Source organism: Vespa mandarinia, chromosome 5 (genome assembly GCF_050613455.1).
Source record: "Vespa mandarinia isolate Hongniang chromosome 5, ASM5061345v1, whole genome shotgun sequence".
In the NCBI taxonomy this organism is placed as follows: Eukaryota; Metazoa; Arthropoda; class Insecta; order Hymenoptera; family Vespidae; genus Vespa; species Vespa mandarinia.
The window spans coordinates 4453187-4479760 of NC_140814.1; the positions used below are offsets into that span (position 1 = coordinate 4453187).

General features: G+C 33.5%; 1 protein-coding gene and 2 non-coding genes across 4 annotated transcripts in view; 2 read left to right on the plus strand and 1 right to left on the minus strand.

Annotated features, from left to right (window-relative positions):
* The window catches only part of LOC118441623 (uncharacterized), a 67439-nt gene that overhangs the window by 34383 nt on the left and 6482 nt on the right, over positions 1-26574 (minus strand). The window lies entirely within an intron of this gene.
* TRNAV-AAC (transfer RNA valine (anticodon AAC)) lies at positions 12679-12751 on the plus strand. The gene has a single exon. It is a non-coding gene; the product is annotated as a tRNA-Val (tRNA).
* Positions 13084-13156, plus strand: TRNAV-AAC (transfer RNA valine (anticodon AAC)). The gene has a single exon. It is a non-coding gene; the product is annotated as a tRNA-Val (tRNA).

The window sequence follows — 26574 nt, forward strand, 5'->3', positions numbered from 1 at the left end:
AAAAGGCGTTGATGTAAGTGTTAGTAAAAGGTAATGGTGATAGTAAAAAAAAAATGTAGGTATGAAAGAAAAAAGAAAAAAGGAAAGAAAAGGAAAAAAAAGGAATAAAAAAAAATAAAAATAAAAAGAAATATGATAGGAAAATATGCGATCTATCTTATCGATCGTTCAATTTTTCCTGATAGGCAGAATGCAAGTTTATTAATTCGCGGTTGGATGAACGTGTTTCATTCAGGACATGCTCGGTGGACCATTAATACTTGGCGTACAGTAACGTTACGCGACACAGTACTCGATTGTGGCCACTTCCACTCGATGCACAAGCGAGTACAGAGAGAATCTGGTATAGAAGCTTCAGAACGGAGATTGTCCTATGCGAGACCTTTCGAGGATGTGCGAGATATGAGGGCGGAACCCTTCCCTTCAGGAACTGCCGGCAGGCTCCATTAAAGCCACCGGAGGTGCAGCCGCACTAATGCACTATGAATTAGTGCATTGCCGATATACCGTAAAGTCTGGACACTCGCGTCCGGTCCGACGACTCATCCCTCATTAAAATTTAATTATGAATAGCTGCCGATAAGAGTCGGTGTTTATGCTCGAACCGTTTCGCTTGGCTAAACACGATTGCAAAGACCTCGACTGTAATATCCACGTCGTTTTCTTTGAACGAAAGGACAAAGGGTAAAAGTAGAGGGTAGAAGGTAAAGAGTAAAGAGTAGAGAGTAGAGAAATACAGAGAGAGACAGAGACAGAGAGAGAGAGAGAGAGAGAGAGAGAGAGAGAGAAAGAGAGAGAAAGAGAGAGATAGATAGAGGATGAGAGTAAGATAAAGATAGAAAGAGAAGAGATGAGGAAGCTAAGTTTTTAATCCCGCATCTCCAAAAGACGTTCCTGCTTTCGACGTCTAACGCGTACACGGTTTCTTAATGGAATCTCCGAGTTTGAGAGAATTTTTCGCGGAACTCTCCCGATGGGGGTTAGTCGAGCGGTATCTGAGCTAGACAAGCGAGTAGTCAACTGATATACGACCGGCCGTCCTCCGATGGTGAAAGAAGTAAAAGCCAAAAGAAGAGAAAAGGGCCGTAGGAGCAAGAGAGCTCGAATCACGTATTTATTTTCGCAGACTCCGGGCCAAGGGAAAATCTTTCCTCGGCTCTCTCTCTCTCTCTCTCTCTCTCTCTCTCTCTCTCTCTCTCTCTCTCTCTATCCCTCTGAATGAAAACCGTGAAAGGGGAGATACGGGTTTTCCACTGGCAGAAAATATATATCAGGAAGATATAGGCTGGATTCTGCTAAATCTACCGGAATTAAGCGTTGAAGGGCACTTAAGGAAAGGGAAACTCCTCAGGCATTTATCTGGAGGTCTTCATGAGTTAACGAACCGATACGTCCATTGTGTCTGCATGGCGTCCAATACACGTGGCAAAAAGAACATAGCTAATGCCGTTCAATGAGCTGACAGAAAAAGAAAGGAGTGGCGAAAAAGAGAGAGAGAGAGAGAGAGAGAAGAAAAAAAGAAAAGAAAAACCAAAAAAAAGAAAAGAAAGAAAGAAAGCACGATGCACTTTTAACCATTCGTATCTCAATTTCAAGCTAATGATTTTCAATTTGTACCGTCCGCCGCAAAGAAAGCGCGTTCGGGTTAGCTCGAGTGAAAAATTACGTGACCGCGTAAATGTCGAAAACGCGAATGAATGCGACGCGTGGTTAGGCGATTTTCAACGAAAATATCGGCCGAAACATTTTATAGTACGCTTGAATTATTCCCCGATAAATTTTAGAGAAAACTGTCCAACGCGGGCATTTATACGCACGCGTGCTTTTAAAATGACCCCACGAAGCTTATAAATCTCTGGGACGAACTTACACATCATAAGCTCATCGTATATAAATGCAAATTATCGAGTACGTAGGAATATTACAAAGCATGTTTGATTTGCGTACATATTGACGTCTATCCTTTCTCTAAATCAATCATTAAAATATAAAGATACATTTCACGTAATATTTAATCGTACGTGAAATCCGTTAATAAAATATCTATTTTATATATATATATATATATAATATTTATATACATATATATATATTTTATAAATGCGTGTAATCTCGAATGCGTTATCACGATATATTCTACAAATAGCCGTCCATTTTAAATAGAACGTCATTGATTTACGGAATTCGAAATGAGAAATATCAAGTGGAAGGTAAAAGGGATACGAAAGGGTAGAACTTCAGACAAAATAGAAAAAGAGAGAAATAGAAAGAGCAAAAGGACAAAGGTCAAAGAAGGATCATCGATTACGTAGCATAGCATAGATTCAAAGCGAATAGTAAAACGTAGAATTAAACGAATATATATATATATATATACACATAGTATTATATCATGAATAGATTTTTAAGTTTCAAGATAGGAAAAATGATTTGGTTATATTACTTATGTATGGATTTCGTTTAAGTCGTACGATTGAAAATATTTTAAGGGAAAGAAGATGGATCCGTGAAGATTGGCGGACAAAATACATTTTACGTAAGAAAATAGGAAACGCCGTTTATGTATTGCAATAACTTCCACATCTACGTCCACGTCCATGAACATGAGTGACATTTGCACACAACTGCCGAAGTAGAATATACGTTTGTTTGGAACGGGTCTGAGACTGACGGGTATTGTGTGCGCGTGCCTCTTCGACTATGCCTTTACACCTATCTTTCTCTCCTTCTTGTATTCTCACTATACGTTGACACCTAAATTTCAGTGTCATACGTGCACTAGCAAACGTCGCCCGGTCGACCTCTTTCCTAGGGCAATAGTCACAGTGAGTATGCGCATTTAAACGATCCACATTGAAATAATATATATATATATATATACATATTTTACTCTTCTCGTATACATATATTATATACGACGATTTCTATTTTATTATGATAAAATATAACGATGAAAATGTGTGAATTATAATAAATAAAAATGTTAATTCATTCGTTATAAACAATAGGAAATTTTCCTCGATATAATATAATAGTTTGACAAAAAGCAAACGTCGGATAAGCGAACGGGTTGGTTTTATTAGATTGAAATTAATAATTTGATACGTCGTGATTATCGTTTGAAAAAAAAAAATGTTAATCCCGTTTAATTATCGATTCGTATATACAATTGCTTTTGAGTAACACCTTCAGCAACATATTTATCTTTTATCCATTTTATCCATGTCTTTGAACATTGGACTGTACAACATACCGTTATCAAGGACCATTCATCTCTTGCGCTTCGTCCACAAGTCACGAGTCCATTAATGGTACCTCGAAGGATCCAGTTTCTGTACTTCCTTTCTTCCTATCCTTCCTTCTTTTCTTCATTCCTTCCTTCCTTCCTTCCTTCCTTCCTTCCTTCCTTCCTTCCTTCCTTCCTTCCTTCCTTCCTTCCTTCCTTCCTTCCCTCTATACCTCTTTCCCTTCCCTATCCTCTTTTTCTTTTTCCTTCTCTTCTTTACTTTTCCTTTATATTTTTCTTTTTTTCTTCTCTCTTTTACTACCAAGAAGTCGATGGTCCTTTCTGAGAAAAACCTCCTTCTCCATCGGCCACGTGTTTTTAAATTACGTACTTCAAGGGGCCACTTTGTAGCTCGACACTTCCAGCCCGTGAAATCCTCTCTGGACGATGTTCTCCTGAATTTTAAAGGGTACTTTTACCTTCCCCTCTCGCATCTACGAAGGATCTGCTTCGACGGACACAAGCACAGCAAGAAAATTTTCTTTCTTTTTCCATCTCTCTTTCTCTCTCTTTCTCTCTCTCTCTCTCTCTCTCTTACTCTTTCTTACTCTCTTTTCAACTTCTCTTTCAATCTCTTTTACATTTATGTACATACCTACATTCATATACCGTAAGATTTTGTCGATCTTTTCTTCCATACATAATTTACAAAGTTACTGACAAAGTAATCGTTTTCTTCGTGTATCGCACGATTCCTCGTATGGGTGAGTAAACGTTACCAAGTGAAAGCTTCGAGATACGACAATGAAAAGAGGTTGTTGCATATAAGAAAACGATATCAAAGCTTTTCTCCTATCGATAAATGGAATTTTAAAGAAGCTAGAGATTACACGTCTAACATCGGAAGTACATACGTGCCATAGAAAATGTGATCTTTAAAATGATAAAGTATCCATAACAAGAGTTATGGATAAACGTTGGAAAAAAAAAAAAAAAAAAAAGTATAACCCTCCGCTTTTTATGTAAAATATATTCGAGTGTTACTATCTTATTAGGTTTTTTATAATTTCATAATTCTAATTAGAATTTAATATTTTACTTGGGTATCGTTCGTAGCGATCATTACATTTGAAAATTTTTTTCGATACAATTCGCGCCATTATCCCGTTATTAAGATATACAAATTTTTGTTACACACGCACACACAAAAAAAAAAAGAAAAATTTACGACGAAAGAAACGGATATTTCATCTTTCAACGAAATAACGTCCGTCCTTTTTCGTCTTGGCACAAAGCAAGCAAGCTTTATGTCTCTCTACGAAGATTTATCTTTCCACGAAGAAAGTCCATGGACTGGCTCATTACTTAAAGTTAGTGCTGGTTTTAACGGTGAACCATTAGAAAGTAGATGGCTTACTAAGTTATATACCATAGCTTCCTAATATCATTGGCCTTTGTAATTAAATGGTCTCACCTAACGTCAAGAATTTCTAAAACGTAACTTTCGATTACCTTCCATTCCTTTTGCAATTTCTCTAAGCTTCCTGGAAAATAATGACTTTCTTATACGGCAAACAATTTCAAAACATATCATTAGATCAAACATTAGCTACCATTTTGAAAAATAATAATATGACAATCAAGTCAGATCCCTTCCTTTTTAATTACTTTCTTTTCCTTTTTAATTACCTTCAAACCGTTTGGATCGAAATACGTCAAGACTGTCAAAGTTTATAATTAACCTGTCCTTCAAACGTTTTAAATATGAAACACATAAATTCAGTTTTAACGTTAAAAAATTTTATCCTAAAGTACGTAATTATAAATAAATTATTAATCAATAATATTAATCCTGTCAAATTCTTATTAATTCGATTTTTATCTTATTTTGTTGTATCTCCTCCCTTTTCGATGTTTCATCAAGCGTAAATTATTAAAATGCTCTTTCAGACTATACGCCGAGAATATCTAGATGCAGTTGCTTTGTGACGAACACAAAACGGATTCCTTGAGAAATTGGATAGCAATTAGCCCCATCTCTGTCCCTCATTAAATCGTCAATTAGGGACAGCTATATATAGTTCTGTTCAATTATGACGAATTGGAGCGACTATAATGTCTATCTTCTTACGTTTACAGAAAATTAAGAGAAAGATTTTTTTCAATCTTAAGAAAGTATTGGCACATTGATCTCAGTCCAAAAGAAAAGAAGAAAAAAAAAAATTTAGAGATGATTCATCTTTTCGACAATAAATAATCAACAAAAAAGAAACAAGGAAAAAAGAAAATGTATTCATTATATCCCGTTCTACCTATGTATAAATGTATTTGAAGTAAATAACGATGTTCGGATGCCAGGGGAACATGGCAAAATTGCGAGGACTAATTTTGCAAATGTAAGAACTTGCATTAGTCCAGTAACAAAAGGATATGAATTAGTTACCATCCTGATCCACCAGACCCATACATATATACAAATGCATATTATTATTATTCCACACAATAAATGTAACTACGCCCACTCAAACAATATAATCAAGCTGTGTTACAAGTCGCATGTAATAAACTAATGGCAAAAAACTTGTAAAAAAATATTCTAATATAACAATCCAATGAAATTTAGCTTTTAATGAGTCGATAACAAAACTTTGCATTTTGGTAATAGGAACATCGTCATATATAACAAAAGCTGCTTTCTCTTGTGGTAGAATTAAAGCCCGTCCGTTTACATGGCGGAACCTCTAGCCACTTAATTCCAGAATAATGACCCGTGAGCAATAAAGTGAAAGCACCAAAGAGGTGCGGAATCGTGAATTGCGCGAATGAAGCAACACGAATGGTCTTCCTGATCTTTTGTACGATCCTTTGAATGAGAAGAGTCGATCAATTTTTTTTCTCCTTTCCATTTTCCTGTTTTTTGTTTCTTTTTTTTTCCTTTCCTCTCTTTCCTCTTCTTTCTTTTGGTTTTTTTTTCTTTTTCGTTCCTTTTATTTTCCTCTCCCTTCCTTTAGACGTCGACAAAATACTCGATAATACGCGTTAACGTGTCATCTATTACTTTTTTTTTTTCTTCCCTTTTTTTTCTGATAACGTTCGAAGGATCCTCCAAAGGGAATTAATTCTCCTTGAAGATAAAGTAACTTTACGAGAAGCGCAACAGCAATACGTTGATCCTGGTTGGCCTGGGATACGATAAAATGCGATCTTGCGGATTAGATTCACCTTTTCCCGTGTGTATGAATCAATCCTGCCACAACACAAAGTGCCAAGAGTGAGATAGAGTAAGGAAAGAAAAAAGGTGTGCAAGTGGAATAGTGAAGAGTAGAGGAGGATGGGGAAAAAAACCTGAAAAGAAAAGGAACGAAACGAAATGAAAAGAAAAGAAAAGAAAAGAAAAGAAAAAAAAAGGAAAGAGAAACAACGAGAGACGACGAGAGAGAGAGAGAGAGAGAGAGAGAGAGAGAAAGTTGAACTCGTTCGTTTCTATGGGCGACGGGAACGACCAGCAGGCGTATTCATTTATTTATCGGACTTCCAAGTCCAAGGAGACCAAGAAGAAAGAAAAACTAGAGAGCAAAGGTCTTGAAACTTTTACTTCTTTCAACTATGTCGGTACATGCGTTTGTCGCGAAAGAAGGAAGTAGTTAACTCCACTCCCATCTTCAACATCACCTCTACTATCACACCTCGAATATCCCGAACGATACTACGACAAAACGTTTCAAATCAAAGCTTGATCAATTCTAACATCCACGATAAGATTTCAATTAATTATCCTTTCGAATTGAAAAACGTATATAACATATGATTTCTAAAGGACGTGTCGAAAGGCGGAATCGAAAAGGTTTCTTCTTTGACTTGTAATTTTTCTTTTTCTTTTTCTTTTCTTTTTTCTTTTTTTCTTTTTTTCTTTTTTTTTTTTTTGTTCTTTTAACTGAAAAGAAAAGAAAAGGAAAAAAAACAAGAAGAAGAAGAAGAAGAAGAAGAAAAATTAACATATAAAAAAGTCTGTCGAAAGAGAATAATCAATTTTTAAAATCGTTCAAGAACTTTTGGCCTAAAGAAACGATAAGATGGCGATAGAATGCCATATTTCTTTCTTTTTTCTTTTTTTTTTTCTCTTCTTTTTTCCTCTTCTTTAATCGTTTCTTTTTTTTTTCTTTTTTTTTTTTTTCCTCTTATCTCCATCATCCGTTTGAAATATTCAGGATACAAATCCTTCGCTTCAAAGTGAGATTATTATAGAGAATAAAAGCATTTACCCGTGTAGAAAAAGATGTTATTTTGATAATGTCTACGTAGGTTAACGCCCACTACTGGTGATTCGTTGAAGGCGATAATATACGAATACATGGATTTTTCTTTCTTCTCCTTTTTTTTCTCTTTCTTTTTTTTCTTTCTTTTTTACATTCTTTTTTTTTCTTTTTCTTTTTCTTTTTTTTTTTTTTTTTTTTTTTTTTTTTTATAACACAGAGGTTGTTCATCGTCGACAATAAATGTTATCGTGCAACACACTGGGCCACCTTGCAACCGGCAAATGATGAGAACGCACGCAAGAATTACGTACTACAATATGAAACGTAGAAACGTGTGACTTACATTACGACGCGTGTAAGGGGTAATTATTCAGAGAAAATATAATTTATTTTCATAATAACCTTAACGAGAGACATCGTTACGGGTTTGTTATATAATTTTTAACAAATTATATTATCTCGTTGTCCGACAAATAATGCACAGGGACAGATATAAATTTGTTATATTTTCGTACTATAAACCTGTGAAACAACATCGCTGGTTGAAGAAGGATTTATAATGATATTTTCATATGAAGATATATCTGTATGATATAAAGTGAGAGGGAAAAAAGAAAGAAAGAAAGAGAGAGAGAGAGAGATAGCGAGAGAGAGAGAGAGAGAGAGAGAGAGAGAGAAATTCATTTCCCTTTTTTTGTACGATGCTATTGAAAGTCGATGAAATATCAAATGGTCATGTGGTTACGATATGTTTTCACGTATCGATAATATAATAATAATAAAAGGAAAAAAAAAAAAAAAAAAGCTCTCTCTCGATAAATCCTACTCAAGTATTGAAATACTTTGGCATTCATTCCTATTAAATTTAACTTTTCAACAATACGATTGTTTAAGTTGATTTGGAACGATTTCATTGTTCACGCGCTTTCAATGAAGTACCGTTGAAACGTATCACCCGGCGTTATTGCGTTAAAATAATAAAATAAAAAAAAAAAAAAAATAAAAAAAAAAAAAAGGAAAAAGAAAAAAAAAGAGAGAAAAGAAAAATTAATAAAAAAATAAACAAAAAAGGGAACAAAAGCAAGGATAGGAGGGAGGAAAAAAAAAACAAGAAAAATATTCTTTTACGCGCATAAAACCAAATAGATTTTCGTTGTTTTTTAGAATCGAGTAAAAGCAACTGAGAAGCCATCGTTCGTTAGCTCGATATTGGTTAAATGACGCTGCTTTAACGACGATCTATGTTTACAGGAGAATTATTTAACGAAGGTAGTCCAAATCCCTTTGAAGGAAACCACATAGGTGCACTGAAGTATACCTATATCCTATGACATAGTTTCCAAGAGAGAAAGAGAGAGAGGGAGAGAGAGAGAGAGAGAGAGAGAGAGACAGGGAGGAGTTTCTAAAGCAAATGATCTTCGTTTTACATATACATACACACGTATCTAACATGTTTTACGCTAAAATATAGATGTGCAGTATTAATGTACGTCAAGGTGTTTAAAGATTACATACTGTAGAAAACGGTTGTGTTAATTTAATAACGTTGGATAAAGGGAAAAAAAATAACTCTCTGTAAAGGATTACCTTAAGAAATTTGAACGTAAAGATGATGATGATGATGATGACGATGATGATGATAATCGAATCACAAAATCGAATGAATAGTTTAGAAACTATCAAGGATGAAAATGAGATGATAGATCAAACTGATCCAAAGTTCCCTTATATCACAATATCATATAGGTATCTACGTTATTATTCATAATCGATGCGATCAATAAATTTATTAGCGAATGTACCAAGCAGGATATTAATTAATTCTAGAGAGGCATTTACAGTATATTGTGCGTAATTGCATAAACACCGCAATATTACATTAGCTAAGCTGCACTGGTGTATATATCGATGCAAAGTATAAAGCTTCTATGAAATTGTCAATCGATCCTTTTGGTTGACCTCACACGATTAGAATAAATTTCGTAGTTTATTTTTTCGTACGATAATCCAATGTCGCTCGATCGGACAAAATAAAACGAAACGTAACATAAATTAAACTTATTCGATGATAAAATGGAAAAAGAAAAAAAATGGAAAATAATACAATCGTAGATAACGTCTAAATATATTGGTGGATATAAAAAAGAAAATTTCAACTTTTCGTTTCGTGATTTTTCGAAAAAAGAAACGAAAAGAAGAGAAAAGAAAAAAATGTATACGTAAGAATTTTCTCACTTGTAAAGGAACGAAAAAAGTGTGAACGAGTAAAAGCCAAGTAATGCAAGAAAGGAGACAGAAGTTGAGAAGCGAAGTGACGTCGGCAAAAGGAAAAAAGAAAAGAAAAAAAAAAAAAAAAGAAAGAAAGAAAGAAAAAAAGAGAAGGAAAGGTACACGAGTGACTTTGGTCGAAGTTGATATCAAGTGGAGAAAAGCTTTGATGAAAGAAGCTTGGACATCTTTTTAAACGATGAATCGAACTTAAAAACTGTGGAATTAAGATCGTAAGAGAGTGAGAGTGAGAGTGAGAGTGAGAGGGGTGAGAGAGAGAGAGAGAGAGAGAGAGAGAGAGAGAGAGAGAGAGAGAGAGAGAGAGAGAGAGAGAGAGAGAGAGAGAGAGTAAGAGACTTGTTATACTAAATATATAACGTCCAAAGTAAATATCGTAGTACGATAAGATCTACAAAAAAAAAAAAAAAAAAAAAAAAAAACAGGGAAAAAGAAAAAGAAAAAAAAGACGGGAACACGCTGCTGTGTGGTAAAAGTTCGTAATTAGCTTCAAGAAGGGAAAGAGAAGATGGAAAACAAAAAAAAAGAAAGTATAACTTCCATTAAATCTATCAAATATGAAAGTCAAGTGACAAGAGGAATAAACAATGATTATTAATTTATTAAATTGGATCAATATTTTGAAATATTTTTAATTAAGATTTCAAATAAATAATAACTCTATCTTTATAAACTATCAGTACGTAATAAAGTTGTTCAGTTTATACCGATAAAAAAAAAAAAAAAAACAAAAAACAAAAAAAGAAAGAACGAATAAAAAAAGAAAAAAAAGAACTATTCATATTTTAATTAAAATATTTGTAAATATAATAATTTATTAAATATTTATCAAATAGATCATCAATATTTATATTAAATTCAGACTCTAATCAGACATAATCCTGATACAACTTCGAAGCTTAATTATTTACATTGGTCACATATATTGGATACGTATATACTGATATTTTATTATAAATATTAATATTCATAGAAAATATATCTAAGATTTATAATGAACATTTATTTTACAAAAAATATTTATTCATTAATTAATGAAAATATCGATCAAATAAATAAAAATAAAAAACAATGACGATTTTATAATGTCCCTTATCAATAATATATCAGATATGTACATATTATACTTACGTAGATATGTGTATGACTTTAAGCTCTCGGCAATTCGCGTACCTTTCTCCTACACACGACAGTCAATCCAGGAGAGTATGGTTTGCATCGATAAGATGAAAGTTTGGATTAAACCGTGAATATTCAAAGCCAAGCCGAAGGCCTCGAGGAGAGTATACGTAAATACATAGCTACTATGCTCGCTCGTGCGCGTTCAGAAATGATTAGAGGAATGAGCACGTTCTTGTGACGTAACACCACAAGAGATTATATGTAAGTTTGTTTTACGGATTATTAATGACATGTTTGTGTAACATATGGCAAAAGGATAACTCGATCACACTAAACTGCAACTGCATATGTAATAACTTTCTCTTTCTCTCTCTCTCTCTCTCTCTCTCTCTCTCTCTCTCTCTTTCTCTCTTTCTCTCTCTTTCTTTCTCTCATGAGACTTGAATATTTTTAAGCTTCAATGAAATCGCTTTAATTCGTAAAAAAAAAAAAAAAAAGAAAAAAAAAAGGAATCTATCTTTATCGTGTATATATATATATATATATTATCACGAATCTGACGTAATAAATAAGTACGTAAGTTCATCGTACGTGAATCCATATATATATATATATATATATATATATATATATATATATATATATATATATAGCAACAAAATTTAAATTATTTTCTGACGTTTCATCAAGTGGAAATATTAATTGTAATATTTTTGATCATAATAAATACAAAATGATTAATCACACAAAAGAAAATTCTGCATTCGTATTTAATTTTGGAATATACGAATCTGATATATAAATATATAGTTCGTAACAGCGATATAAAATCAATTGTATTATAGATCATATCGCAAAAAATAGAATTTCTTTTTTAACTTTTATTCGGAGAGAGAATAAAAATATAGTTAGCTATAAAAAAAAAAAAACCATCCTATAAATATCATGTATCGACTGAAAATTATATAATATAGATATAGATAAAGAAAAATTATATAATATATATATATATATATATAGTTATATATATATATATATATAGTTATATATATATATATATAGTTATATATATATATATAGTTATATATATATATATATAGTTATATATATATATATATAGTTATATATATATATATAGTTATATATATATATATATAGTTATATATATATATATATATAGTTATATATATATATATATATATATATATATAAACTGCCTTTAAAGAAAAGACGTATTGACAAAAGGTCAAAAAGGGATCACGTAAATTTGAAGAAAGAAATAATACGTGTTCGTCTAACAGATTCTTTTATAATTAATCCTAGTTTCAATATGTATTCAATATCCTTTCCATAGATTATATATTATAGGGAAAATGTCAATAACTAAAATAAATCAAAGATAATTAAATAAATTACTGCGACTGATATAAAGCGCAACGATTAAATTATCCCAAAAATTGAGGAGATAAAAAAAGCGACACATATTATAGTTAAATATACGGTGTACGTATTAAAATCAAAATTAATCGTTAATTTCACCCAATCTCTAGAAATAAATATATTTTACTTCTATCAAAACAATATATATATATATATATATATATATATATATGTGTATCGATTATTATTCAATAAAAATCTAATAAAGGTATCTATTAATTACTTCCAATCCTTCCAAAGGTAAAAATTAAAACGTATGATTAATTGAAATTAAAAACAATTCAGAACAAAAAATGATTATGGTTGAAACACCAACGGATTTATTATGGACCAAATCTCAAACATCAAGTTTCCGTGGTGTAGTGGTTATCACATCCGCCTAACACGCGGAAGGTCCCCGGTTCGATCCCGGGCGGAAACAAATTTTTTTCTCTTTTCTTTTCATCTTTTTAATTCGATAAAACTTGTACGTACTACATTTAACATTTACAACGTTGTAATGAGTTACATGTTTTTAACGTTATCGAAATAAATATATAAAAAAAGAAAAAGAAAAAAAAAAAGAAAGAAATATATACAAACAAGATATTATAATACCTATGAGATGTCACACTTTTTTCTTTTGCATTGAAAAACTAATCAATTTACATATATCTGTATATAAATTAAAATCCATCCAAGTTTAATAACAATTTAATTTTAATAACAAATTTTTTCAATTGGTTCGTTATAAAAATAAATGGAGATCAAGTCGTTTCCGTGGTGTAGTGGTTATCACATCCGCCTAACACGCGGAAGGTCCCCGGTTCGATCCCGGGCGGAAACATTCTTTTTACCCTTATAATATAATAATATAATTTATCGGAAATAATATATTAGATATGGGGGTGGTTTATTCGTAGATATACCTTTTTGACCTTTCGTAAAGAGATTCAGGACGATTGATAAATTTGAACGAGGTTTTTACAAGTTCAATCAAAACTACATAAACAGTTTATCAATTTACTTTTTTTTTTCGAGACCATTCGTACGAAAACTTCTCTTTTTTTCTAAAAAAAAAAAAAAAAAAAAAAGAAAAAAAATAGGAGGAGAAAAAACAATCTCAAAAAAGAATAATCAATATTTAAATACCAAATGAGAATTTTTGACCTATCCAAGAATTATTCGAGATACCCTATATATTATAAAATAGTACTTATTAGATCTCTTTCGATCTTTCTGAGATCACAAAATGTAGGTCGAATACGTTTAAATGTAACTCGAATGAGAACAATTTTCATTTTTAAGTGTTAAACCAATGGCCTTTGGTACAGCAAGATATTATTAATTGAAATGGATTATTTAATTTGATTATATGATGTTACTGCATGTCTTAGAAAAGACAAGGAAGACTACGTTAATTACCCAGGCTGTCTCTACCCTGTCTTTCGGTCTCATTTCACCCCTATACCACCCTATCCACCCTACCACTTGAACTATATTTATCATCATACTTATTCTAGTTGACATGAAAATTCTTCGTAAAGTACAATCTTCCTTTCTCGAATATATGACGCGAATTAAGTAGTTCCCTGGCTATGTGACTTTAAAAATTCTATCTGTCAGGAATGCTTTTAATGAAACGAGATTTCCCTTGCGATCTCGTCAATCTAATTTTCTTATCGTACCGCATCTTCTACTACTATCATAAATTATTCCAGAGTGAAATCGAAGAAACGTCAAAGGGAATATTTTTAAAGCGTTAAAAATCGATAAATATTTCTGAAAAAAAAGAAAAAAAAAAAAAAAAAAAAAAAAAAGAAAAAAGAAAGAAAGAAGAAAAACCGGACGGAAAAAATAAGTAAATAACAATTAAAACAAAAAAGAGAGAGAGAGAGAGAGAGAGAGAGAGAGAGAGAGGAAAGAGGAGAAGAAAGAAAGAAAAAGAAGGAAACAAAAAAAAAAAAAGAAAACGAAACAATATTCATTCCAAACTATTGGGCAAAAGACACGGGAACAAAGTTGAGGGACTATAAAGTTAGGAAAAACGTTATTCGCGTAAGAGGTAACGGCGTGAATATTGAGGTTACAATAGACACACAATATAACCCGGAATTGTGGAAAGTTTTAGGAGGATAAAGGATTGACCCGGATGCAGGACACGAGCTTTGCAATGTGAGCTACATGGAGCGGAGTGAAGAAAAGAGGGTCACCTCCGGTGAAGCTTTGGAGCTTCCAACTTACAATACTTTGTCTCGAGATAGGAAAATGTGCCTTAGACCGAACCCTGCTGCATCTCTTCAAGATTCTTCCTGTCTTGCTTACTTGCTTTCTTTCTTTTTTTTTTCTTTTCTTTTTTTTTTCTTCCATTCTTTCCCTTTCTTCTTTTTTTTACCTTCACCTTCATGCCCTCCCATTTTGAGCCGTCGTTCTTCCCTTTCATTCTCCATCCCAGATACTCGGGGATACATACAAATTTTATGAGCGTTGTCCTATCCCCGGCCCAGAACTTCTCCCAGTACTTCAGTCAGACACAGACTTTACTTCTGCCTTTTGTTGCACTCGCATATCACTTATACGACCTCGACAATGCACCCATCCAGAGAGAGAAAACGGTATATAGGTATTGTATATATCGTAGATATTGTAATATCTACGTATACAAGCGGCAAAATCTAGATTAATATCTTAAAGACGATGAAAATGTCGCTTACACGTTATCCCTTCGTGATAAGAATTAACACTATAATCATAAAATCTAAACTCCTCGTTGTTCTTCATTTACTCTCTTCCTTTCTCTCTCTCTCTCTCTCTCTCTCTCTCTCTCTCTCTCTCTCTCTTTCTCTCTCTCTCTCACTCTCCTTCTCTTTCTATCCGTCTATCTATCCTTCTCGATCTCTCGATTTCTTAACCATTAAGTATTCAACGCGATTTTAATTATTTTCAATTGGAGAAAAGAAACTTGTGCAATGTAAACGACGATTAAAAGAATATATCGCATTATTTTTCCACGAGTAACTTGAAATCATTGAAAAAGTCAAGTAATAACCATTATCGATATCACTGTACTTAATAAAAAAAAAAAAAATGTCAACAAGTAGATAGTCGTTTAATCGTTTCCATCTTCAATCAAACATATTGCGAGCAAACCATTATTATTGACTTCGTTTTCCTTTCAATAATTCCCTCTGAAACTTTTCTTCTTGCCGTTCTACATTTCTTTTCTTATTCTCTCTCTCTCTCTCTCTCTCTCTCTCTCTCTCTCTCTTTTTCTCTCTCTCTCTTCCCTGTTAAATCCAATATACGAGATGTATGCAAATGCGCGAATAAATAGGTCGAGAAAGTACGACGTTAGTTCGTTTTTTAAATCTTAATTGGTAATTCGCTCGATTATAAAAGGAAAAAAATTCACATATACCAGCCTTACTTCCTTCTAACAATTTCTCCTCCTTTCATTAATACATAAGAACGGAAAAACTATTTAAGGTTCGATATCTTATAATATTGTCGAGATGGGTGGCCTATAACTAAGAAAAAAACGAATAAATTCTCATAAAGCATTTCTATTTGCGGCGATGTTCCATGTCGTTCTTTCGTAGCTCGATAAATTATTCGAACTTCTAAGTCCGGAGCTCGACTCCGTTTGAAAAGAATTAAATACGCTTTGTCAATCGCTGAAACTCTTATTAAAGCCGTGGAAAAAAATTTCATCCAAAGAGAAAGGGAGAGAAAGAAAGAAAGAAAGAGAGAGAAAGAGAGAGAGAATAAAAAAAAAAAAGAACAGAAAATTGTACAAATATCATGTAGGGGTTTATATGCGAGAATCAAGAACGAGATAACATTACGCTATGAATAACGGAGCAGAGAGAACGTCGCTCGATAAAAAAAAAAATGAAAAAAATGAAAAAAAGAAAGAGAGCTCCTTTTTTCTCAAATTCACTGGATATAGAGAGAAACCGTCATTCCCATGTATACAGTACGTACGTATGTACACTGTACTGTATATGAAGCAAAAAAGAAGCACTCGACCACGAAGTTTTCGTGCTTACGGAGGGGGGGGGGAGGCGGGGAAAAGAAAAGCCAAAAAGAAAAAACAAAACAAAACAAAACGAAAAAAAACCAAAAGAAAAAGAAAAAAAAATAAACAAAAAAGAAAACCAAGAAGAAGATGGGAGGGAGAAAAAAGTAGAGTCGGGGGAGGAGGAGATAGAAAGGGCAATGAGGTGGGGCGAAAGAATAGAGGAAGAGGGTGAGGGCGATGGAACACCTTGGCTTTCAAACTTCCCCGAGTTCGATCTTAACTACCGTACGCTTGTTTCGCCTTATTCCGTAGATAGCTATGAAAATGTAATTTATAAAACGAATGAAAAATTAATCCACGTGAAATTTCATTCGATCTGTATTATTAGAAAGATATTCGTGGCAGGAAGAAAAAGTTTTATAACGACCAGGAGTAGGAGAGGAGGGGAGAGTGGGGTGAGAGAGAGAGAGAGAGAGAGAGAGAGAGAGAGAGAGAGAGAGAGAGAAAAGAAGAAGAAGAAGAAGAAATCGATAACGCTTCTTCGCGATAGAACAAGATGGTCTCGTGGTATTCTAAATTCTCTACGTGAAGATCCAATAACATAAAATATTCTGTAGTATGCATATATGTATAAAGGAGGGTGACACAGAAACGAAATTCTTACCAGCTGTGGTAGTACACTACACCTTTTTCGATACGTTCCCTGAATACCCAATCATTGTCTCGTCCATCAACGTCGATGATTCAAATGGAAAGATCAAATGTTCTGATTCATTTTACAAAAGAATATTTAAAAAGGATAGTTAAAAAAAAGATTCACGATATTTTCAATTAACTTATATCGCGAATCGTAACGTTATTCGTTATAAAGGATCTCGATAACAAAATTAAAAATGATTATATCAATTTTATCGCGAATATATCCGTAAAACGTTAAATAATATTCGTATTCAATTAATTATAAAATGAAAATAATCGAACCAATCGAAATTATAAAATTCGAAATAATTCCTATAATAATACTCTAACGATAGAATTTATTCTTTTTCATATCTCTCTCTCTCTCTCTCTCTCTCTCTCTCTCTCTCTCTCTCTCTTTCTCGCTCTCTCTCTCTATCTCTCTCTTTTTCTCTCTCTTTTATCTATCTATCTACCTCTCTTTCTCTCTTGATCGCGCATCGTTCGTAGAAAATACATATCTCCCGTCGACGCTGGCACACGTATCAACAGCACGTGGATATTATAACGCGCAGCCATGCATATGCGGCGGCGACAGATGCATATGTGCAGCCGCACATAAGATTGCGCATACAGGTGCATAAATCGAGAATATATCTTCGCGTGGCTCTCGCTCGTGTTATCTCTGAAGCGGCTCTCGCTTCCTTTATCCGTAGGAAAAACACTGACCCTTTATATACATATGTATATATATATATATGCACATATATACAAACATATACACATACACACCTATATATGCTACCTAAAAAATGCCACCTAAGCTGACGACATTCATCCAGCATAGTTTTCACCGTGTAAACTACGCGTACCAAAGCTTTATACAGAGAATCCTAAAGCTTTAGAGAGAAACGTTCCTTCTTAGAAACTATAATAATACTTTCTCTCTCTCTCTCTCTCTCTCTCTCTCTCTCTCTTTCTCGCTCTTAACGTTTCTCTTTGTTAATTATATTCTCGAAAAGGAAATACGCGTCGAATGCAATATTTAATCGACTTAACAAACTCATTTCTTACGTACGACGAACTAACTTTCGCCCTGAACAAATATATCCTTGTCTTCAATGTAATGTTCCTTCACAACTTGAAAAGAATTTTTTAGCGCTATACAAACAAGAGGGAAAGAAGATAATAGAAAAGGGGGAACGAACACAAATACGAACAGATGGCACGAAGGGGCTTCTAAGTCGTAAGAGGGGAAAATCTACGAAGAACGGAGAACTGGTGAGACTAACGTCCCTTATGATAATGATCTTGGAAATTCGTGAGATCTAAGTCGTAATAAGCATTGGGTAATAAATGAAGACGATATTCTCCCACTCCATTCCCTTTTTCGTACGAAACGAGAACGAATCGCCGTTTATCGCTGTTCTCCTTTAGTTTCACACCCTTCGAAAAGTTCGAGTAACTTTTCCTTTCTTTCTTTTTTTCTTTCTTTTCCTTTTTTTTTTTTTTATTTTCTTCTTTTCTTTCTTTTTCCCCTTCCACAACCACAGCAAACACAGATTGTGTTCTTAATACCCGGAACGTTCAAACTGTCCTAGAACTTACCTCGCTCTATCTGAGAAATGATACTAAAGGCAATTGCTTTTAACTGAGATTTAGATCGAACAATTTTCTAAAATAGATTGAAATATCTTATTTACCAAATGAGAATACTTTCTGAACTTTTAACGAGAACAAATGAACGTAATACATCGTAGTACGATAACCGTACGATATATTTTATATATTTATAATAAATAAATTATAATTTATAATTAAGACGTTGTATACCTTCGAAGAGAAGGGGCGGGAAGGGTCCATCTCAGATGATCGATACTTTACAAATTCGATCGATCTTTTATAAATTTCATTTAAAACGTTTTATAGATTTCTTTTGTAACATTAAAAAGATCGAAAATACATTTTCGAATAAATGAAGTCTTATAATTTAGACAAAAAAAAAAAAATATGAAAAAGAAAAAAAAAAATGTACGAATGTTATTTAATTAATACTAAATATATCGATTTGCATCAAAATTAATTCTATCAGGTTTTACGCGTTAAATAAATCTTTTATCCTGTTCTCGTGACGTTAATAATTTCATAAATAATTTCAACTTGACAATCCACGACGTCTCTTTTCTCGAGCGAGGATGTCATTCGATCAATTAAATAGATTTACATTCGTGAAAAGGCAAGCAAATTCGCACTCGGACGTTGCGTGATCCTGGCTACTTTGATAAAGGTTCTTAATATGCTTTCATTGGCATACCGGCTATTTCATATATGCATGTATCCATGTACGTACATACATATATACGTACGTCGGAACACCAAAGTACATAGAAATTATGAAAACGATTGAAGCGTACGCTGACCCTTCTTCAAACTATATCCTTTCTTCGTATACTTTTCGTTGTGTGTCGACCGAACAGCTGACACGATACCAACGAAAACGAAAAGAGCAAAGATTTTCTTCGGATTTCCCCGGAATCTAATTCGTTGTTGAACGTACGCAGTCAACGTGAAACGGCTTTACGTGAAACGTTAGCACAAAGCTATTATTTCTCTCTTAGGGAGGTTTTTTTTTTTTTATATATATATACCTCCAAGCGATCTCTTTGAAGTCACTAGAAAATATATATTGCAACGTAGACAATATATATATATATTTGTGTGAATTTTTTTGTTTGTGTCTGTATATACATATATAACGATTTATGCCATTTTACGACAAGGAACTCGTATATAAATAATTTTTTTAAACATATCTTTAAATCACAATGGCCAATTGCGATGATGAATTTTTGGATCCCAAGAAAATACGAAAAAAAAAAAAGATTACGAGAAAAAAATCAAAACAGAAAAAATATAACGCTCCCACAATAACTACATGCATTCGTTCTGTTACTATTTGTACTCGACGAAACGAAAAACAGAGAGAGAGAGAGAGAGAGAAAAAGAGAGAGAGAGAGAGAGAGAGAGAGAGAGAGAGAATGGTATGATACAATCGTTTTCCTATTTAGCACGGAGAAATCAAATCAACGTCGAGCACAGCCGCAATCGTGACAGGACGTGTTTGGTTTTTTTTTTTGCATCGCGTGCGAACGGTATCCATACACCTATACATATATGTATATATATATATATATATATATATATATATATATATATATATACATACATAAATACATACATACATACATAAATACATACATACATACATAAATACATACATACATAAATACGTATATGTATACATACGTATTTCGAGATATAACAAAAATTAGAAGAATAAAAGAATCAAACAAATGTTTGTTCGCGATTTAACGAGTATTATGGGATAGAACGAGTTAAGAATTTCTTATTGTGTAAAAACGAAATAAATCATGACAAAAAGAAATATATATATATATATATATATATATATATATATATATAATATATGTATATATGTATGTATCTCTATACGTATGTATTTATACATATTTCTTGATCGTTTATCATCGAAAAGCTTTTGGAATGCGTTTAGATTCCTTTAGATGTGTTACTGCATTTGGCAATGGACGTCGCTTAACACATGTATAATAGCTTGTATACAGAGAAGGATAGGCCTAGGATCGCAGAATCAAGCATATTGCTACGGTCTGCTCGATACAAAGCGCATCCAAGCAGCCAACGTTCATGCAGGCTTATCGGTTGGACTATTGCACGCCGTTACCAATGCTACTGCAACGATTACGGATTATTTGTTGCTGACGGCGAATTAATCGTTAACCAACACCTCTATATAACCATAGTGTTATCAGCTTTTGAACGTCGCGATAATGTTAATCAGTGTAACGAAAAAAAAAAAAAGAAAAAGAAAAAACAAAAATAGAAAAAATACAAAAAGAAAAAAAGAAAATGAAATAAGAAAAGAAGAAAGATCACACTAGAAAATAATTTTCGAATAATCGTAAAATCATTTAAGTAATTAATTATTATCACAATGATCCCGTCAAAATCGGATTAATGAGAGATATTCATTATCGAATACCGCGAAGTGGCTTGGGCTCTCGCCCTATCTGGACTTGCAAGAAGAGCCCGGCTAATTAATTGCGCGGTTAAACGCTGAAGCAGCGTGAAAACGTTCGGGCCCGAAGAATGGCGCGTTACAGTGAATTAGACAGACACAGTCCCACTTGGACAGTCTCATAAATTGCTTCGCGCCCATAAAGGACTAGCTCCTCGTTTATCATACGCTTTCTTGCCCACCATCTACGCTAGACGGCACCGCTAGAGAAATATTACGCGAAGTACATCGGTGGTACTCTCCCTCTCTTTCCCTCTCTCTCCCTCTTTCTCTCTCTCTCTCTCTCTCTCCTTCTCTATCTATCTATCTATTTATCTATCTTTCTCTTGGAAAGATATTCAATAAAATGAAATATTTAATTTACCTTTAAAGTTCGCTTCGTTTCCAATAACAATCCAAAAATAATCATGGATAATAGTTCGTCGAAAGCAAATAAATTGACAAACGACAAAGAGAGATCATTGGATGATTACATTTAATGGAAATTATAAAGATATATAAATTTTCTTATTATTTCATGATAAACAAACGTCGTACTCTTGAAGTTAGTAGGGGGATGAGAGGGGGCGAAGAGGAAGGGAATTGAAAAGGAAAAAAGGAAAAAAGAACAAAGAGCTGTACGAGGAGATTAATCTAGCCGACTAATAATCGGCTAATAGATGAAATTTTGGGGGTGGGTGGGGGCTGAGGTGGGGAGGAAAAACAAAATAGAAAAAAAAGAACGTACAAAAAGAAATAATAATAAAAAGAAGGGTAGCCTTGTCACGTAACACATTACTTTCCTACTCTTGACAGAGAATGCTTTATGCGTATGTATTTGAAGTTGGGCATCATAAATCGTAAAAACATCCGTAAATGCCGGCCACTTCATTTTTCATCTCCTTTGCCTGTCTCCGGGATGATACAGGAAGGAACCTCATCTTACACAGCTATGTGTGAACCGCGAACGTGCTGATCTATTCTGATGGAACTTACTCGATTGAGACGAGGTATACGGATAATGATGACGTTTCATCATTGTCCTCGTTCCTTTATTTATATAAAATTTTCACCCTGATAAAAAAAATAAAAAAAATAAAAATAAAAATAAAAATAAAAAAAAATAAGAGAGAGAGAGAGAGAGAGAGAGAGAGAGAATAAAAAATCTCTCATCGCGAAATTAATAATCGTAAAAATGTCTATCTATTCATAAATAAAATATTAAGCGTAGTCCTCGTACGTGAAATCCGTCGTCCTTATTCTTATGTTATCCGTGAGTGGACAATCATAAATCGTAAGGACACATACATACATACGTAAAATGTCCTACGTTTTCGTTTTTCATCGTCCCTATTGTCTCCCAAGGGATACGATGATGGACTCGATATATATACGAACCAACAAGGGCTTTAAAGAATATCACCCTTTTCTACAGAGAGCCTAGGCTTCTTTCATTCTCTCTCTCTCTCTCTCTCTCTCTCTTTCTCTCTCGCGCGCGCGCGTGCGCTCAATACATAAAAATAATGAAAGAAACGCGCGCGTACGTCACCCTCGCTTGGCCCCAAGAGTTTTCTTCGAGATCGATAGCCGTTTCAAAGAGCCGCGAAAGAATCATATAGGAGCCCGTCGTTCACACGCGTGAGATATTATCGCTCAATTACGACGCGATTTTGTGCTCTCTCTCTCTCTCTCTTTCTTTTTCATTTTTTCTTTTACTCTCTTTCTCCTTTATTCTCTGTAAGTGCTAGAAGAATGCTGACTACGCTACGAGACGTTCGTGTAGATCGTAATCGAGCTCTTGCACGATTAAATAGAAATACTAAGGCCATTGTTTCTGAATAATAATAATAATAATAATAAGAATAATAATAATAAGAATAATAATAATAATAATAATAAAAATAATAATAAAAATTTTACGATACATATCCAAAAGGGAATAACAAAAATTGTAATATCATCTATCATAATATCTACAATAGGAGTAATACCATATAGATATATAATAATAGTATATACTCTGAGATACAGAAAAAATACACAGGAAAAAAAAATGTAATCATCGATACACGTATAATAGTCCGAAGATATTTAAACGCACAATAGAATGGAATCTGATTTTGATTTGTCCTATATAGTCCTATGTAGTCTCCTAAATCCTGACGTTAAACGTCGAGAAAACAAAGATTAATAATAGTACTAATAGCAGTAGTACTAGTAATAGTTATAGTAGTAATAATAATAATAATAATAATAATAATAATAACAACAACAACAATATTAATAATAATAAAAATTTAACGCGTATACAAATACATCTGTTTTCACGATAGTTATCCTTTCTCAGTTTATAGTTTATCGCTAAAACCCTCTGCACTTCTGTTTCTTATTCTTTCTCCCCTTCCTCCCTCTCTCTCTCTCTCTCTCTCCTTCCTTCTCTTTCTGTTTCTGTCTCTCTATCTATCTATCTATCTATTTATCTATTTCTATCTGTCTCTCTCTCTCCCTCTCTTTCTCTCTCACTCTCTCTCTCCCTCTCTTTCTCTCTCACTCTCTCTCTCTGTCTCACTCTCTCTCTTTGTCTGTGAAGCGTAGAGAATTTTCGTGTAATTAAGGCTGCTACAGAGTTATGCAGTGTTCAAGCTAGGGAATGAACGCTCGTGCATATAACCAGGTAGTAGATACGTGTATACGCGAACGAGTTATGCACCAGGATGACTGATAACAGCGCGCACATTCGAACGCAGTCACGCATGTTTAAACGGTCCAATATCTTGCACATGCCGCATGGTAATTAATGACAGGTGTAGAGTTGCATCTAAGAGAAAGAGAGAAAGGGAGATTGATTTGTTTAATGTCTTTCTCCCTTATCGTCAATTTTTCTCATAGCAAAGAGTGGAAAGAAAGAAAGAAAAAAAGAAAGAAAGAAAAAAAGAAAGAAAGAGAGAGAGAAAACAATGTCTTTCTAAATTATGTTCATGAAATGTAAAAGTCACGTTGAAAGGGAGCAAAAAAATCAATTGGCATAAAATAGAAACGTGCACGGGCATACAAGAAACGCCATCTGACTTTAGTGAAATTTTGAGCGACGTGTGACACGTAATTCCGAAGACAAGAACACATTTGTGAATGCATGAAACGTACTTCATGCTAATCAGACGGAAAATTCGTCATAATCAGTGACAATTAACATATACGTCACCAAGATAAATGAATACTTTGTATCTTATCGAACTCGATAGATATATCTCGTACAATGTAAAAGAATTTGTTTCATTTACAATTGACAAAACTCACGTTACACTAGCCACTACTATTTGTAACTCTTTATATAAATATATAAAACAAAAGGACAAAACGAAAGAGGGAAAACTTTGACAAGGAAAAATGTGAAAAAGTTCAAAAGTTATCCATACGAGAAATCCTTCAAAAACTATAATACGAAACTCGTTACGTAACGAAGTTACATATAACGTTATCCAAAAAAAAAAAAAGAAAAAAAAAAAGAAAAAAAAAGACGATCTAAAAATTATTTCACTTTACTCTTTTTTCTATTTCGTCGTAATAATTTGGATTTCTCTTTTTTTCCATTGAACGTTATCGTCGTTGAATACAGTTCGTGAACGTTACTCAATGAAAAAAAGGTTATAAGGTCAGTGTGCACTGATGTAATTCAATTAAAGTAATCGGTACCGATGATGATTCGGCCTTTCCTTTTTTTTTTATTTGTTTTTTCTTTTTTTTTTGTTTTTCATTTTTTTTCACGCAACATCCCAGTACGCTCAAGCTGGAAATAAGCCAGAACGAAGAGGACCACTGTGGTACCGAGAGTTATTTGAGGTTTGACCGCAAAACCAAACAAATGCTCGAAACGAGTCAAGTTGGCAAACGGCAAATGTTTTACTAACCGATCATCCATCGCTAAAAGTTTCACAAACGAATCTACATAGGTAGGAAGGATGAAGGAGCGAGGAAAGTACTTGTTTGTATTTCCCCCCTTTCATATTGCGGCCTCTCTGTTTCTCTCTCTCTCTCTCTCTCTCTCTCTCTCTCTCTCTCTCTCTCTCTTTCTCTCTCTATTCCTCTTCCTTTCCCTCTTATCTTCAGTCCTATCAGCCGGTAGAGATTTTCGAGTGTGAAGATGTTTGTTTAGTGGAGGCGGGGAGGGGGGGGAGGGGGGAGGGTAAGGGAAAAGCAGCAACACGGTACAGGACCGGCTCGCGCTTATGTAATATTCAAAAGTGTAGCTAGTGGTTATCCTAATTAAAATCTCCAGACACTCATCTTCCCGGTTAAATTCTCTCGAGCTTTCCGGCTTTCACGATATTTTCCGTTTAAATTGACGCGACGGAGAAAAAAAATTCACAGTCACGTTTCTTTGTTATGCTTTTCCATTATATCCCGTAATATAGCGCTCCGAGTAATCTTACGTAATTTTAACAATACCGGTTGGCGTTACGGATTGTAAACTGTATCAAACGTTTTCTATTAACCAATTACAATCTCACGTAAATTAATGAATTTTCTTTCAGATTTTAAATACGAAATTAATGTTACGTAAGAATTTATATATATGTACTCTTTTTCCTCCCTAATAATAAGAATGAATTGTCTTCTTTTTTCTTTTTTCTTTTTTTTCTTTTCTTTTTTGTTTTTTTTTAAATAAATATAATAACGAATAATGGTCGTAAAGGATGAAGATAATAAAAATAAATTCCGTATTTTGGAACGACCGAAATAAACTTAAACTAAAATACATTAAACATACGTTTTTAAAAGTCTTCGACGTTTCGAAACTCATCCAAATACTCGGTCTATTTGGATATATCACTTTTTATTCTAACGAAAAAGCCTTATCTTTTTCCTTTTCGATAGTGAAACAGGTGGTAACTGGCCGAATGAAAGCCGTCGAGTGAATAATGAAGAAGAAAAAGGGCTAGGAGATAGGACGGAAAAAGATCACTCAAGGGTGTATCCATGTATACACACGGACGCGCGAGTGTATTAATGAGAAATAGAAAACGACGAAGAAAAAGATAGAGTGAGTAGTAGGTTGATAGGGAGAAGGAACGTAGAAAAGAGTTAAAGAGAGAGAAAGAGAGAGAGAAAGAGATAGAGAGAACAAGACGGAGGGGGAGAGGAAGAGGGAGAGAAAAGCTCAGTTCCAACGCTATTTGAATGAAAATCGAGCCTTCCAATGCTACCAACCACTCGAGTTGGCTTCAAGCTTTTCGACGGTTCGATTCGCGTTTTATCCGGAATAGTGCGTTGAAGCAAAAAAAAAAAAAAAAAAAAGAATAGTAAAAAAAAAAATAAAGAAAGAAAGAAAGAAAAAGAGAAAAAAAAGAAAAAACAAAGGAAACAAAAAAAAAGAAAAGAATAGAACGAAAGAATTATTAGAAATAAACGTGAATCAAATTCGACAAAATCTCGAAATCGTTTTCACGATTTGTTATATTATCGAAATCAT